We start from the raw sequence: 12,392 nt of genomic DNA on the forward strand, positions 1-12,392 counted from the left end.
TGATTTTCCCGGCCGCATGTCCCTGTCCCTTTGCCCAACACTGGCGGAGGTGCTTGGAAGGTTCAGCCTTCCCGATCCGCCTGCTGCATGTCCTTTTTGTATAACACCCGATATTCCTGGCTCTGTGAAGTGTTTGTTCTTCTGGAAGTTCAGGAATATATCGACATTTAGTCTGAGCAGCAGTCCTTATCAATTAGTAACATTTTCTGAAACTGGTGATTTCTCCCACTGCTTCCTTATGTACAAGTCTTTGGCCATATCTCCAAGCAGATTCACTCATTGCCTGTGTTTTTTTCTTCCTGGTTCTTTGTTTTTGGGATTGCTCTCAGTGCCCTCATTCTCTGTCCTTTTGTAGCCGTTTGTGGCTCAGGAGGCCTGGCTGCCACCTGCATCCCCTTGCTCAGCTGCTGAATGAGCTGCACTCAGCAAGGTGTGGTGCATGGTAAAAAGATGAGAGTTGCTGTAGCACATGAGAGGAGAAACAGCATTTGTTTAACCCGTGGTCTGTGAGGGAAGCACAAAACTGTGTCCCATTCCCATCCTTTCCACGTTTGAACAAGTACATGAGCTGCTTTGCTATTTCCTTTGTTATCTGTTTTACTACTTTTCCGTTGCCATCCATTTGCCAAGAGTAGTTTGAGTTGCTTAACTTTTGCACAAATTTTGCCTCGATTTTCTGCTAAAAGATAATCTGATGCCATCCCACGGTGAAATGTTGTGTTCCTCATCTCAGTGGATTGGTTGGGAGGAAGGTCAGGAGCTGGAGCTGTCTGGTTGGTTATTATTTCAATGACATCCTGTAATCTAATTATCCCATTGAAATGAGAAATGGTTTCTCTGGTACCTGATATGAATTCATCAGGGTTCCCAGGGTCTGGTCCATGGTGTTGCAGGATTTGTTCTGGTGGTCGTTCATCTTTTCCCCATTTTTGGGTGCCCCCTCCTGGTATGCGAAATAAAAAGAACTCTATAACTCTCAGAGTAGTTATAAGAGTAAGTATGAATTTATTCAGCGCTGAGGTACATGTGGGATATCTCCTCTGAAAAGCATGCAGACCTTTTTGATTTGGTTTTCTCTTTTTATCTTTTACAGACTAGGTTTACAAGATACGCCTAATACATATTCATTTTTTAACTCTGCTTGTCCTCACTTCATATTACAATTAACTCCATGCCCCTTTCAGTCCTTTGGCCACATTTGGAACTTTAAATCCGTTCTTTCAGGCTTAGGGTCTGAAGAATCTCCTTTATCTTGTGGTGCCATTGTCTTTGCATCTTGTTTGTGTATTCTGGCTCCTTATCTTATCTTGCAGTCTGACTCTCTTCTTGTTCTTGTGGATCAGAGTGTCAGGGTATGGTTTTTGTCGAACCCCCCTTTTAGTCAAGCATTTCTTTATGTTTATTTCCTAATTTTTAATTTCTGTTTCACTCCAGCCAGGGCTGCATCAATTGTCAGCTTTTCTCTCATTAAATCATCACATACTTGGAATTCCCAACTGATTTCCCTGAACTTGTGGTAGCAAAGCTTCTCTTCCTGGGCAGCTGTGGGTGATTCAGGTGTTCTCCCCACTTCCCTGCTCGTGACTTCTTTTGTCCGTTTCTTTTTTTGACAAAAAATATTCTCTTAATGGTTTACGAGTTAAAGGGTCACCTTTAAAGCTCTTCTAGTTTTTCAAAATACATCTTAAATGTGAACATCAAAAAACTCATACCATCATTTTGCCATCACTACGAGCCACACACAAACATAAAGAGAAATTACAAAGCAATCAAGTATTTCCTTTTTCTTCTCCTAAAACTAAAAAGTGATTCTCACAACCTTGTCCCAAACAGAACCTACAATATAGAAGTAAAATTATTATGAAAACTTATTCTAATGGTGTAATCCTTTCACTGAAACTGTGAAAAGCAAAAACTCTTCAACAATGTCTTTAGAGAAATAAGGCATTACTTGATTCTGGCCAGAATGTGCACCTGGAATAATTTCATGCACATGTTGATGGTCGTTATCTTGGGGAGTATCTTTTGGGCTATTCCCAGTCTGTTGAGATGTTAATTTCATCTCTGCTGAGTGCTGGAAAATCCCTTAAAAAAACCCTTTAAAATTCCTTTCCCCAAGGCAAAGGCAAACCTAGTGTGACCAGAGAAATAAGATTTGAAGCCATTTTAAAGTTGGTCTATTTTGCCAGCAGCTAATCCCAGGCAGGGCAGAGTGTGAGTGGAATTGAGAGGCAGAGTGGAATTGTCCCGGTGCCTTCCCCAGCAGCTGTGGCGAGGGCAGGCACAGAAAGGCCTGAAGCTGCAAGAGTGAGAGCAAGGATTGTCCCGCAGTGGCTGGAGATGGCAAAGGAGGGTGCCCAGGCCGAGGATTTGAGCAGAGGATCTGTGGGCAGGCCCAGGGGCTTCCCCCGCTGGGGAGCCCTGGCTGCTGCTGCGTTGCCTTCAGTGCAGGCTCAGGGGTGGCCTGATTAATATTCCCTTCCAATTCAGATTTCTGAGTCTGGAAGAGCCATGGCTGGGGCATCACTCATTTTATTTTTTTCAGTTTGTTAAGTTTTGTTCTCTCTCTTATGTCCACCCCATAACATTGAGGCTATCTGGGGGTAAAAAATTCACACAATGTTCTGGCTAGAAGAGAGAATCCTCAATCCAGGTCCCGCAATTCCCTGTTAATTGTAAGAATTATTCCAGCTCCAATTTAGTCCTGGGTAACATTATTTCTGAGATTCCCTGGACCCTCTCTTGGTCAATACACCACAAGCCTTCAGTCAAAATAGGTCTCAAAATATTTAACCATTTTCTCCACTATTTGCACTTTTATTTCAGATACTCAAAGCTGCCTTTTAGCCTGAAAATGAAGCCATTTCACAGAGGCTTCATGTACCTCTTCTCCTTGTCCCCCTGACTGGAGCAAGTCATCCACATCCTGCATTAAGCCAGTCCCTGGGGGTGAGGTCAATTCCTTTGATATTTCCTGCAAGGCTTGCCCCAATAAGGCCGGTGCTTCCGTGCATCCCTGCAGAAGGACCGTCCATGTCTTGAGCATTTTCCCTTCTACCTCTTGTTGCCAGCCCAAGGCAGAATTGTGTTTGCATCCTCTGGAAGTGGGCAGATCCCCAGAAAGCATCTTTTGCATCATGTTCTGAATGGCAGCAGTGTGAGGAGGGCACCTGGTTGAGGATGGTGTAAGGATCTGAGCCTGTGGGGTGCCTCGGTTTCATCATCTCATTTCTTCTTCTTGGGTCCTGCAGCATTCTGTGGATTCCATTGGATTTCTTGTTTGGCAGGATAGGAGCATTCTAGGGAGCCATCCCTGGCTCCCAAAGCTGTGCCTTGAGCAGGACTCACAGACAGGCTGTGAGCCCTTCCTTCCCTCCCTTGGAACAGGGGATTGCTTTTCGACACCTCTTGTCCTGGTTGCTTCAGGGAAATTTGGAGAGGCTCCATATCTAATTTTGCCAATTTCCCTGGGGCTGCCCACACTTGTGGGTTCACTTCAGCCTAGGCTCTGCCTGGCATTTGACACAGAGTTACAACAGAACCAGCCTCTGTATCACCTTTTGCAACATTAATTTGCATTCCCCATTTAGCCATCAAATCCCTTCCCAGTAAATTACAATCACAATTGTGAGCAAATAAAAATTCCTGCATTTCTAACCCATCCCTTACACTGCTTAATAGTGGCTGAATAAAACACACCCACTCACCTTTCCCACTTATTGCCTTAATTATTAAAATATTCCATAACAATTTTCCCCCCTTTAAGTGCAAGATTCTGAGTGGATGGAGAGGCCCCTGTGTCCATCAGGAAAGGTCTCCTCTGGATCCAGAGCCACCCTGAATGTTCCCAAGGGCTGCAGTGTGGTGGGTCCCTGGTGGAATGGGAGCTGTGCCACCGCTAAGAATCCGTGTCCATCAAGGGCTGGACTTGCTCGTGCTGAGGGTGCTCCTGTCTGTGCTTGCAGTGTCCTTGTGCCCTGCAGCTGGAAGGCTGATTCCTTGCCAGGGGCTGTTTGGGTGGGCTGTCCCCTGGCCAGGAGGGCAATGCCTGTGCCAGGTGCTTGTGGCCGAGGGTGTCCCCTGGGTGCTGGGGCCCCCTTGGGCCCTGGGCTTGATCCCTCAGGGGCTGTAGGAACTGTGCCATGGCCTTTGCCTTCAGCTTGGCCTTTTGCTCATCCCTTGCTGCATTCAGCTGCTGAGCCTTTGTGAGCAAGTGCTGCAGGGGCTTCTTCTGGCCCTGCTGCAGCCCCCCTCAGTGCCTGGGGGTGCTCATCCTGTGGCACCTGCTGAGCTTTCTGCAAAATCCTTCCTTTCTCCAGGGACCCACCACAGAATCCTTGAAAGATCATGTGGATCCTTGCAGGTCTAATCCCCATTTCTGAGCTGTTCCTTCCTCGTGCTCGCTGTGCTGAGGCTCCCCTCCCCAGCCCGTATCCCAGAGCCGGTCCCTGTCCTGCCGCAGTGTCCAAAGGCGGCCCCCCCGGCGGGCAGGACCGGCAGCTCCACGGGGCCGGGCAGCGGCCGGGGCGTCCCGCAGCCTCCTGGGGGCCGGGGGCCACTGCCGGCCCTGCCCGGGGGGTGCTGGGCTCAGGCAGCGCCCGGCGCTGAGCCCCGGCTGCCCCACAGCCCCGGCCCGGCCCCACAGCTCCCCACAGGCCCCCAGCCCGTGCTCCCGGTGCCGCAGCTCTGCGCCCGCTCCTGCCGCTCCCAGCTCAGAGAAACCCCCTGAAATCCTGACCTCCTTCTTTTCCTGTCCTGGAAAACTGGGATACAAAGGATCTGAGTCAGCTGGCAAATTCTGAGGATAAGACCCTTCTGAAACACATCCCAATCCTCAGTGTTTTTCTCTTTTTCCTCTTTTCTATCATCCTTTTTCTTACCCCATAGATTCCTCTTGCTGCTTCTTGCCTTAAGCACATTCCTGCACACTCCCCTTCAGCCAATCCCTTCCCAGCACACCAACACCATCCATCCCCTGTTGTCTAAATCCCTTCTGGACTTCCCTTCTTGCCCCCCTGGGTGTCCATGTCCTTAATTCCCTCTGGGAGAATGTGCAAGCGACCTCCATATGCTCCCAAGGGACCCTTGAGAGATATTTTGGGATCCTCATCCCTTTGGCTGGGACCCCATTGTGGCTTTCCCTTTTGTCCCCTCCCTGGGTGCCCTGCCATGTTTACTCCCCGAAGATGCCACTGTAGTCACTGCTGAGATTTTCAGTGCTCTCTCCCTGCCGACTCTTGAGAGCCCCCCTGAGCCGTCACTCGTCTGTCTCCTGCTCACTCTCGGGTACCCAATCAATCCCCGGTGCCGCCGCCAGCCGAGGGAGCCGATCCCCCAAACTGGGTGAGGCACCTTCAGCTGCACTCACTGCCCGCCGGCCCGGACGGTGGAAGGAATTGCGGAGGAGCCCCAAGGTGTGTGGAAAAATTGACATCCCCAGAGGTTTCTGTCCACAAGGAAGACAGAGGAGTCCTGTAACAGTCATTTCATTCATAAAAAAAGGATGCTGCCATGGGACATTTCCCATGGGGTCTCTCCCGTTGTTGGCAGACACTGACGCGGAGCCGGATTTTTCCCCAGCCAGCTCCCGGCACCGAGCCAAGAGTGGGCTGCTCCTGGAAAGCAGGGCAGCTTAGGGCTTATGCTCTACAGCAGTGGCTGTCCAGCGTCGAGGGCAGGAGCAAGGACGAGGGAGAGGTCTTCCATGTGGCTTCCAAAAGGGATTTATTCTCTTGAAGGTTCCAGGGAAGAAAGACAAAAGATACAGGGGTACAGCAACTTATGTGTGGGGGAGGAGCAAGGGGAGTGTACAAATAATAACCCAATAGGGAAGACTTAGGGGAGGAGCACAAGGTGGGGTCGCAGACTACATAAACCAATGGGGAACACCAGGGGGGGAGAGTGGGGCACATGGGCCAATGGGGCTCGGAGGAATAGGGGAATTCCAAACGGGGCGGTCCAGGCAGGGGTTGACACAAGGGAGGACTGACAACTTAATGGGAGGGGGAACAGGGAACATTCAGGAACAGGGGGCAGAATCAGGGTGGATTGGCAACTGGGGTAGGAGGACACGATTGGGACCAAAGTATTAACATGGGGGGAGGGTACAACTTAACAATAAAGAATGTAATTGAATCAAATATAATGAACAACAATGCACTGCAACAAGACACAGCCTCCTTTTCATCCTAATTTTCTTGGTCACATCTCCCTCTCCCTCTCCCCATTGTCTGAAGTCCTGGAGAGGTACAGACTGCCCAATGCACCTCCTACATACCCCCTTAATATGCACCCCACTTTTGTATGGCTAACAATATTGATGGCTGTGTTAACTCTTTGTTGTTCTTCTGGAAGTTCATGAATTTAGCAGGACCTTGGCTGAGCAGCAGTCTGTGGCATCAATTAACATTTTGTGCAGCTGATGGCTCCTCCTGTCACTTCCTTATGTCCACGTCCCTGGCCCTATGTGCAATGAGGTTGACAGGATCAGTTTGTAAAGAGCCTTTGTTGTTCTTCCTTTGCTGGGGTTCCCCCGTTTTGGGGCCATCCCCCCTGGAGCAGGGTGTCCCCCCTTGGTGCAGGCGCAGGGCTCAGGCAGGGCTGAGCCAATCAGAGCGCGCGGCGCTGATGACTCATCAGTGTCCAGGCAGAGCCGCAGCTGCCAGCGTTGCCCAGCTGGAGCCCAGCTGCGCCCCTCCCCCCCGGGCCTTGGCGCCCCCCTTGAGGGGAATTTGGGGAGGTGGGAGGGGGGAGCGCCAAGGCCGGGCCCCCCCGCGCTGTGGTGGCGGGAGCGGCTGCAGTGGGGAGCGAGTGCGGGCGGAAGCGGCCGAGAGCCCAGCGCTGCCCCAGGCCGAGCTGGCCCAGCTCCATCCGTGCCCCTGCGGTGGGATGCTGTGGGACTGGGGGGGAAGAGGGAGGCGGCAGTGGGTGCTGGGTCTGGGGGCAGGAGGAGAAGGGAAGGAGAAGCAGGGCTGAAGAACAAAATGGTCAAAATATGTACCTGGGGTTGTGCAGAAGGTGGACGCGGAGTGTGAGGTGTAGAGTAGGGACACAGGAGGAGGAGTAGCAGGAAGAAGAAGCAGCACAAAGTTCATCCCTGTATCTGCAGCTCCCCCAGCCCCAGGAGCATTTCTCCCACCCCCGATAAATGCGGCAGGTGACTGGGGAGGGGCATCCACGATTTTTGTGGGGCTGAATCTTGGTGTTTCTGAGCTTTATTGGGCTAAATGTTGGTGCTTTGGTTTCTTGTGAGGGCTGAATGTTTCTATTCTGCAGGGGGTTTTGGCTGAATCTTGTTGTTTGATTAGTTTTTCATCTGTTTTGATATTTGGATGATGTTTGGCCTGAATCTTGGTGTCCTGGAGGTTCTTACAGACACAAGATGCCCAGTGACTTTCTGAGATGAACTTGGGCAAGGACGAACCCCCAATCCAAGGTGCTCTACTGTTGTTTTTTTGCCCCCAAACAGGATTTTACATTCTTGAAGTGTGTCCAGATGGAAGAGGAGGAGGAGAAAAAGCCCCAGAGATCCCGCACAAGAAGGGGCTGCAGCCCCAGTCCAGGGAGCTCTGAGGAGGAAAGATCCCCCCTGTGCCAGGAACACGGCCAGAGATCCAGCCGGAGCTCAGAGCTGGGGGAGAAGCCCCACAAGTGCTTGGAATGTGGGAAGGGCTTCAGAAAGAGCTCCCACCTGATCCCACACCAGGTGACCCACACTGGGGAAAAGCCCTTCGAGTGTGGGGAATGTGGGAAGAGCTTCAGCCGGAGCTCCACCCTGAGGAATCACCAGGTGATCCACACTGGGGAACGACCCTATGAGTGTGGGAAATGTGGGAAGAGCTTCACCAGCACATCTTACCTGATGAGACACCAGGTGATCCACACAGGGGAACGGCCCTACACCTGCTTGAAATGTGGGAAGAGCTTTGGGTGGAGCTCTGACCTGAGAAAACACCAGCGCATCCACACTGGGGAGAGGCCCTACGAGTGTCCTAAGTGTGGGAAGAGGTTTCAGCGCAGCTCCGATGTCCTCAGACATGAGCGGATTCACACAGACGAGAGGCCCTTCCGCTGCCCTGACTGCGGGAAGGGCTTCAAGCTCAACTCCCACCTCACCGTCCACCGGCGCATCCACACTGGGGAGAGGCCCTACGAGTGTCCCCAGGGTGGGAAGAGCTTCTCACAGAGCTCTCACTTGACCCAACACCAACAGTGTCACCAGTAAGGGAAGCCCTGCGAGTGCCCCGAGTGCGGGAAGAGCTTCGTGCGCTGCTCCAGCTCCATCCCCCATGGGAGGATCGGCGTTGGATGATCCCCAGTGACCCCCGTTGGGCAGAGCCCTGGTGATCCGTGGTCCTGGTGATCCGTGTTGGGAAGACACCTGGCTGGGAGGCTCCACATCTTCCTGGCTCCCTGTGGGCACCTGGATGAACGCAGGGGAATGAAAATCTTACAGGATACAGAATGACAATGGGAATTGTTGACTTTAAATCTTCGAGAACTGTTGCAGTCAGCAACCTCAGGATCATCCAGGGAAGCAGCAGGATTCTGGGGACCAGCATGAAACACCAACGAGCTGGGCTCCTGGTTCATGAAACCATTTAATCAGCATGGGAACAAACTCAGGTCCAGGACAGAGAGCCCCGAACAGAGGCACAGCAGGGGTTTTTGAGGAACAGAACCCCCAAGGGTCTCCACCCATGAGGGTGGAGTTCAGGGTCAGGGACCAGTAGAAGCACAGCAAGGGAGAACCTCCCAGGGACACAAACCCAATCAGAACCTCTGGGCCGCCCTTCACAAGGGGTTTGGGGTGGGACAGTGTAACCCTTTGTTGTTCCTGAGGCACGCTGCCACATCTGCTCCTTTTTTATTACAATTTTTTTTTTCAAATTTTAATTAGGAGCTTTAAATGTTTCCAAACATACACCCTAAAATCTCACCTCCTCCACTGAGCACCCGCTTTGCTTTGTGGGACACCAAAAACTGAGTAACAAAACACATTAAGCAAACAGAAAAAACAAAATTAAAAACAAACACTTAAATCTCAGACCACGCCGGGCAAATTAAATGGTGTTGGTACTTAATACAAACATAATGGTTTTTTAGTTCAGTCTCTTCTAGTTTAGGATTCTCTTTTAGGAAGGGTGCAGGTCTTAGATCTTCTCTCACAAGGGGCAGAATTCTTCGATCTCCAGTTTCAGCTCCGATCTCAAGCTTCACCTTTGGCTCCAGCTCCCATGTGGGCGTCGCCCCTTTAGATGTTCTGGGTGAAACCCTGGCTTTGGGAGCTCAGGTTCCAGTTTCGATTTCCCGGGAGGGGGTGTTGCTCACGATGGAAAAGCACAGCCCCCAGGCGTGGAGCACCGAACAAAGGGGTGGGAGCGAAGCAGGAGTTACTGGGGGAAGGGAAGGTTCGGGATCGAAAAAGATGGATCAAGGCAGAAAACAAGGGATACCAGACCACGTGGCCGGCGCCATCTTGGGATGGGGGGATCTGGGACGGACTTTCCTGGACCAGGAATGGGGGATATGGAAAGACAGGGGGTGAAGGAGGACACAGAACGGCGGGCAGACGGCAGCAGAGTGGCATCACTCTGGATGTTCTCCGTCCCTTGCCTGCCTTCAGGAAAACAGGGGATGGGATGGCAGAAAGACATGGGGCGACGGGGAGACAGCAGCAACCCCAAGCCATCTTGGCTTTTTTCACCCTTTGTCCTGCCCTTAGGAACAGAGGAAAGGGGAAGGTACAGGGAGGTATACACCAAAAAAGAAAATTAAAAAAAAAATCGTCCATAATGTTAATATAATCATTCATAATGTTAATATAATCATCCATAATGTTAATATCGTCCATAATACGTTTTGTTGGGTGATGTAAGGTGTCCCAGCGTCTGGTCTCGGCTCCCACACCTCCGTAAGCCCTTTTCTTCCCCATGCCCAAGGCACTCCCAACCCAGCCTTCCTGCCAGGTACTCTCGAGTCCTCCTTTCCAAGGCGGGGGTCTCGCCGGCTCTCAAGCCATCAGCCAGGGACTTATGAGGTGTCCATGGAGCTGGGTCCTGCTGTTCTCTTGCTTCACTGGATGCCCACATTCTCTCACCATTTGTTGCAGTCAGCAACCTCAGGATCTCATCCAGGGAAGCAGCAGGATTCTGGGGACCAGCATGAAACACCAACCGAGACGGGCTCTCATTCATGAAACCATTTATTCAACATGGGAACAAAGTCAGGTCCAGAACAGAGAGCTCTGAACAGAGGCACAGCAGGGGTTTTTGAGGGACAGAACTCTCAAGGGTCCCCACCTTTGAGGGTGGAGTTCAGGGTCAGGGACCAGTAGAAGCACACCAAGGGAGAACCCCCCAGGGACTCAAACCCAATCAGAACTCCTGGGCCGCCCTTCACAAGGGGTTTGGGGTGGGACAATGTAACTCTTTGTCTCGCCTGAGGCCACTGCCACAGTTTCTTATCATAAAACAAACAGTCCATTTCATTCTAAAATACAACATGATAAAATAATTAACCTCATAGTCACTATAGCCCGTTACTTATTGTAGTGCCTGCGTAGTTTGTCGCGTGTCAATAACCTTAGGGGCATCGACAACACGTGAAACACCAACCATGTTATGTGCATTCGTTATAGAAGTCAATTGTGTCAACCTCTTCATCATCCTCCAATTCATGATGTACAAAATTGCTGATAGAACAAAACTGTTGGAGTCTGGAATACAGACTGTGTGCCCTTGTTTCTGTTACTTAGTTATAAGATCCAGAAAAACACTGAATTTCATATCATATGAAATTCATGAGCATGTTTTCATGGTGATACTGAAAACAAATGTTAGATAGAAAAAGCTAAAAGTCTGAGTGTGTAGATTAGAGAGTTTTCTTAAGTCACTGGGTGAAAAAGTTAGTTTAGAGAACAGGAGACAAGATGGAGGATTTAGGGTGTTGTTCCTTGTCCCTTCTTCTTTCTTTTTCATGTTCTACATGTGGTAAATAGAAACCCTTTTGTTCGCCTAAACATGTAAGATGCAAAACTATGCTTTGTGTAATAGGGATGAGGTTGAAGGCTGCTGCTGACACCTGTATAATTATAAGAACAGCCTTGCAAGCTCTCTTGAATTCCAGAAAGTTAAGCCACTCAGATAAGCCTTAAAAGGAGAACAGTGAGGAAAGGTCAAAAGAGGAAGACTCCTGATCTTCATCCTGCGACCACCAGAAGGCAGAAAGCGACCACCAGTGACCGGAGGCACATGCGCAGAGACACCCGAGAAAGGACACGTAACCCGGAAGTCGGACCACTTAAAAGGGAAGACACGGAAATCGGAAGTGCGGCAGCCGATGGAGCAGAGACTCCCCTGCCGCCCAGCGCTGATTTTTGCTTATTGCTTACTTGCTGTAATTAATAAAATTTTTCTACCATATCACTCTCTTGAGTGTGTTCATAACATTCTCCAAGAGGTTTTTAGGTAATAGTAAGTGATTGGATAGCAAATGCCGCAGTGCAGCACACAGGTGATGGGTCATTGGGTCATTAAGAAAAACAATATACGTGTCTATTGTTAATTGGGTAAAAACATGTATAAAGATAAAAGAACTGTGTATTTCAGAGCCATTTTGTGCATCTGACACAAAGTGTGCCACAAGGCCTTGTTTGTACCATCAGAAGAAAGAAATGTACCAGATAGCAAAGATTAACCTTGTGTAGCCAGCCTGGAGAGACCTGTTAAGGTTTGTGATCACCTGTTAATAAACACGAGAAACAAAATTCTAACAAGCTCAGGAGTTTTCTTCGAATCAGAAGAGCTGAGATAAGCAGGGCTCCCCACAAGGGAGGATCCCAAAAGAATTCAGTCCAAAGGAGGCTGAGAAATCCAAGAATAAAAAGAAAAATACAGAAGAAAGGCAGCAGAAACAGAGAAACAGAAAAAGGATTTTTTAGAGAAAAGTTACAAAAACCAAGTAAAACTAAAACAAAGAGGATGATGGGATGACACAATTTGTTCAGAACACCGGTAGCAGTCAGTGACCATCCAAAAAGAGTGTCCCACCACTTGTGTTCAGTATCTTTCCTTACTCTTTCCAAAACACAATGTATTCCTTTCACATTGTGGTGAACCGCAACTAAGGTCTTTTGTCCATCCTTTTTGATATTTTTCAAAATTTCCATTAAATCCTGGTGAAACAACAATTGCCTCACCAGAGTAAAGTTCATTCCAATTGGAACAGGCATTAAATGATGAATCAAAGTGTGATTATACTGCAAAAGATAATATGAAGTAACTGGAGCTAAATAAGAAAAGTCACATCCAATAATTTCAGTAACATTGCATACACAAAAATTTGAATGATTCTTAGTATCCACTACTACGTTTTCTACAAGCATACTATCA

The 12,392-nt window shown here is 49.5% G+C and overlaps 1 pseudogene; it reads right to left on the reverse strand.

Moving 5' to 3' along the window:
- The window catches only part of LOC148182306 (uncharacterized), a 702,689-nt pseudogene that overhangs the window by 281,815 nt on the left and 408,482 nt on the right, over positions 1 to 12,392 (reverse strand).

The sequence above is a fragment of the Pseudopodoces humilis genome, chromosome 33 (assembly GCF_049639895.1).
Source record: "Pseudopodoces humilis isolate 2021_Gansu_Grassland_sample_001 chromosome 33, ASM4963989v1, whole genome shotgun sequence".
NCBI lineage: Eukaryota > Metazoa > Chordata > Aves > Passeriformes > Paridae > Pseudopodoces > Pseudopodoces humilis.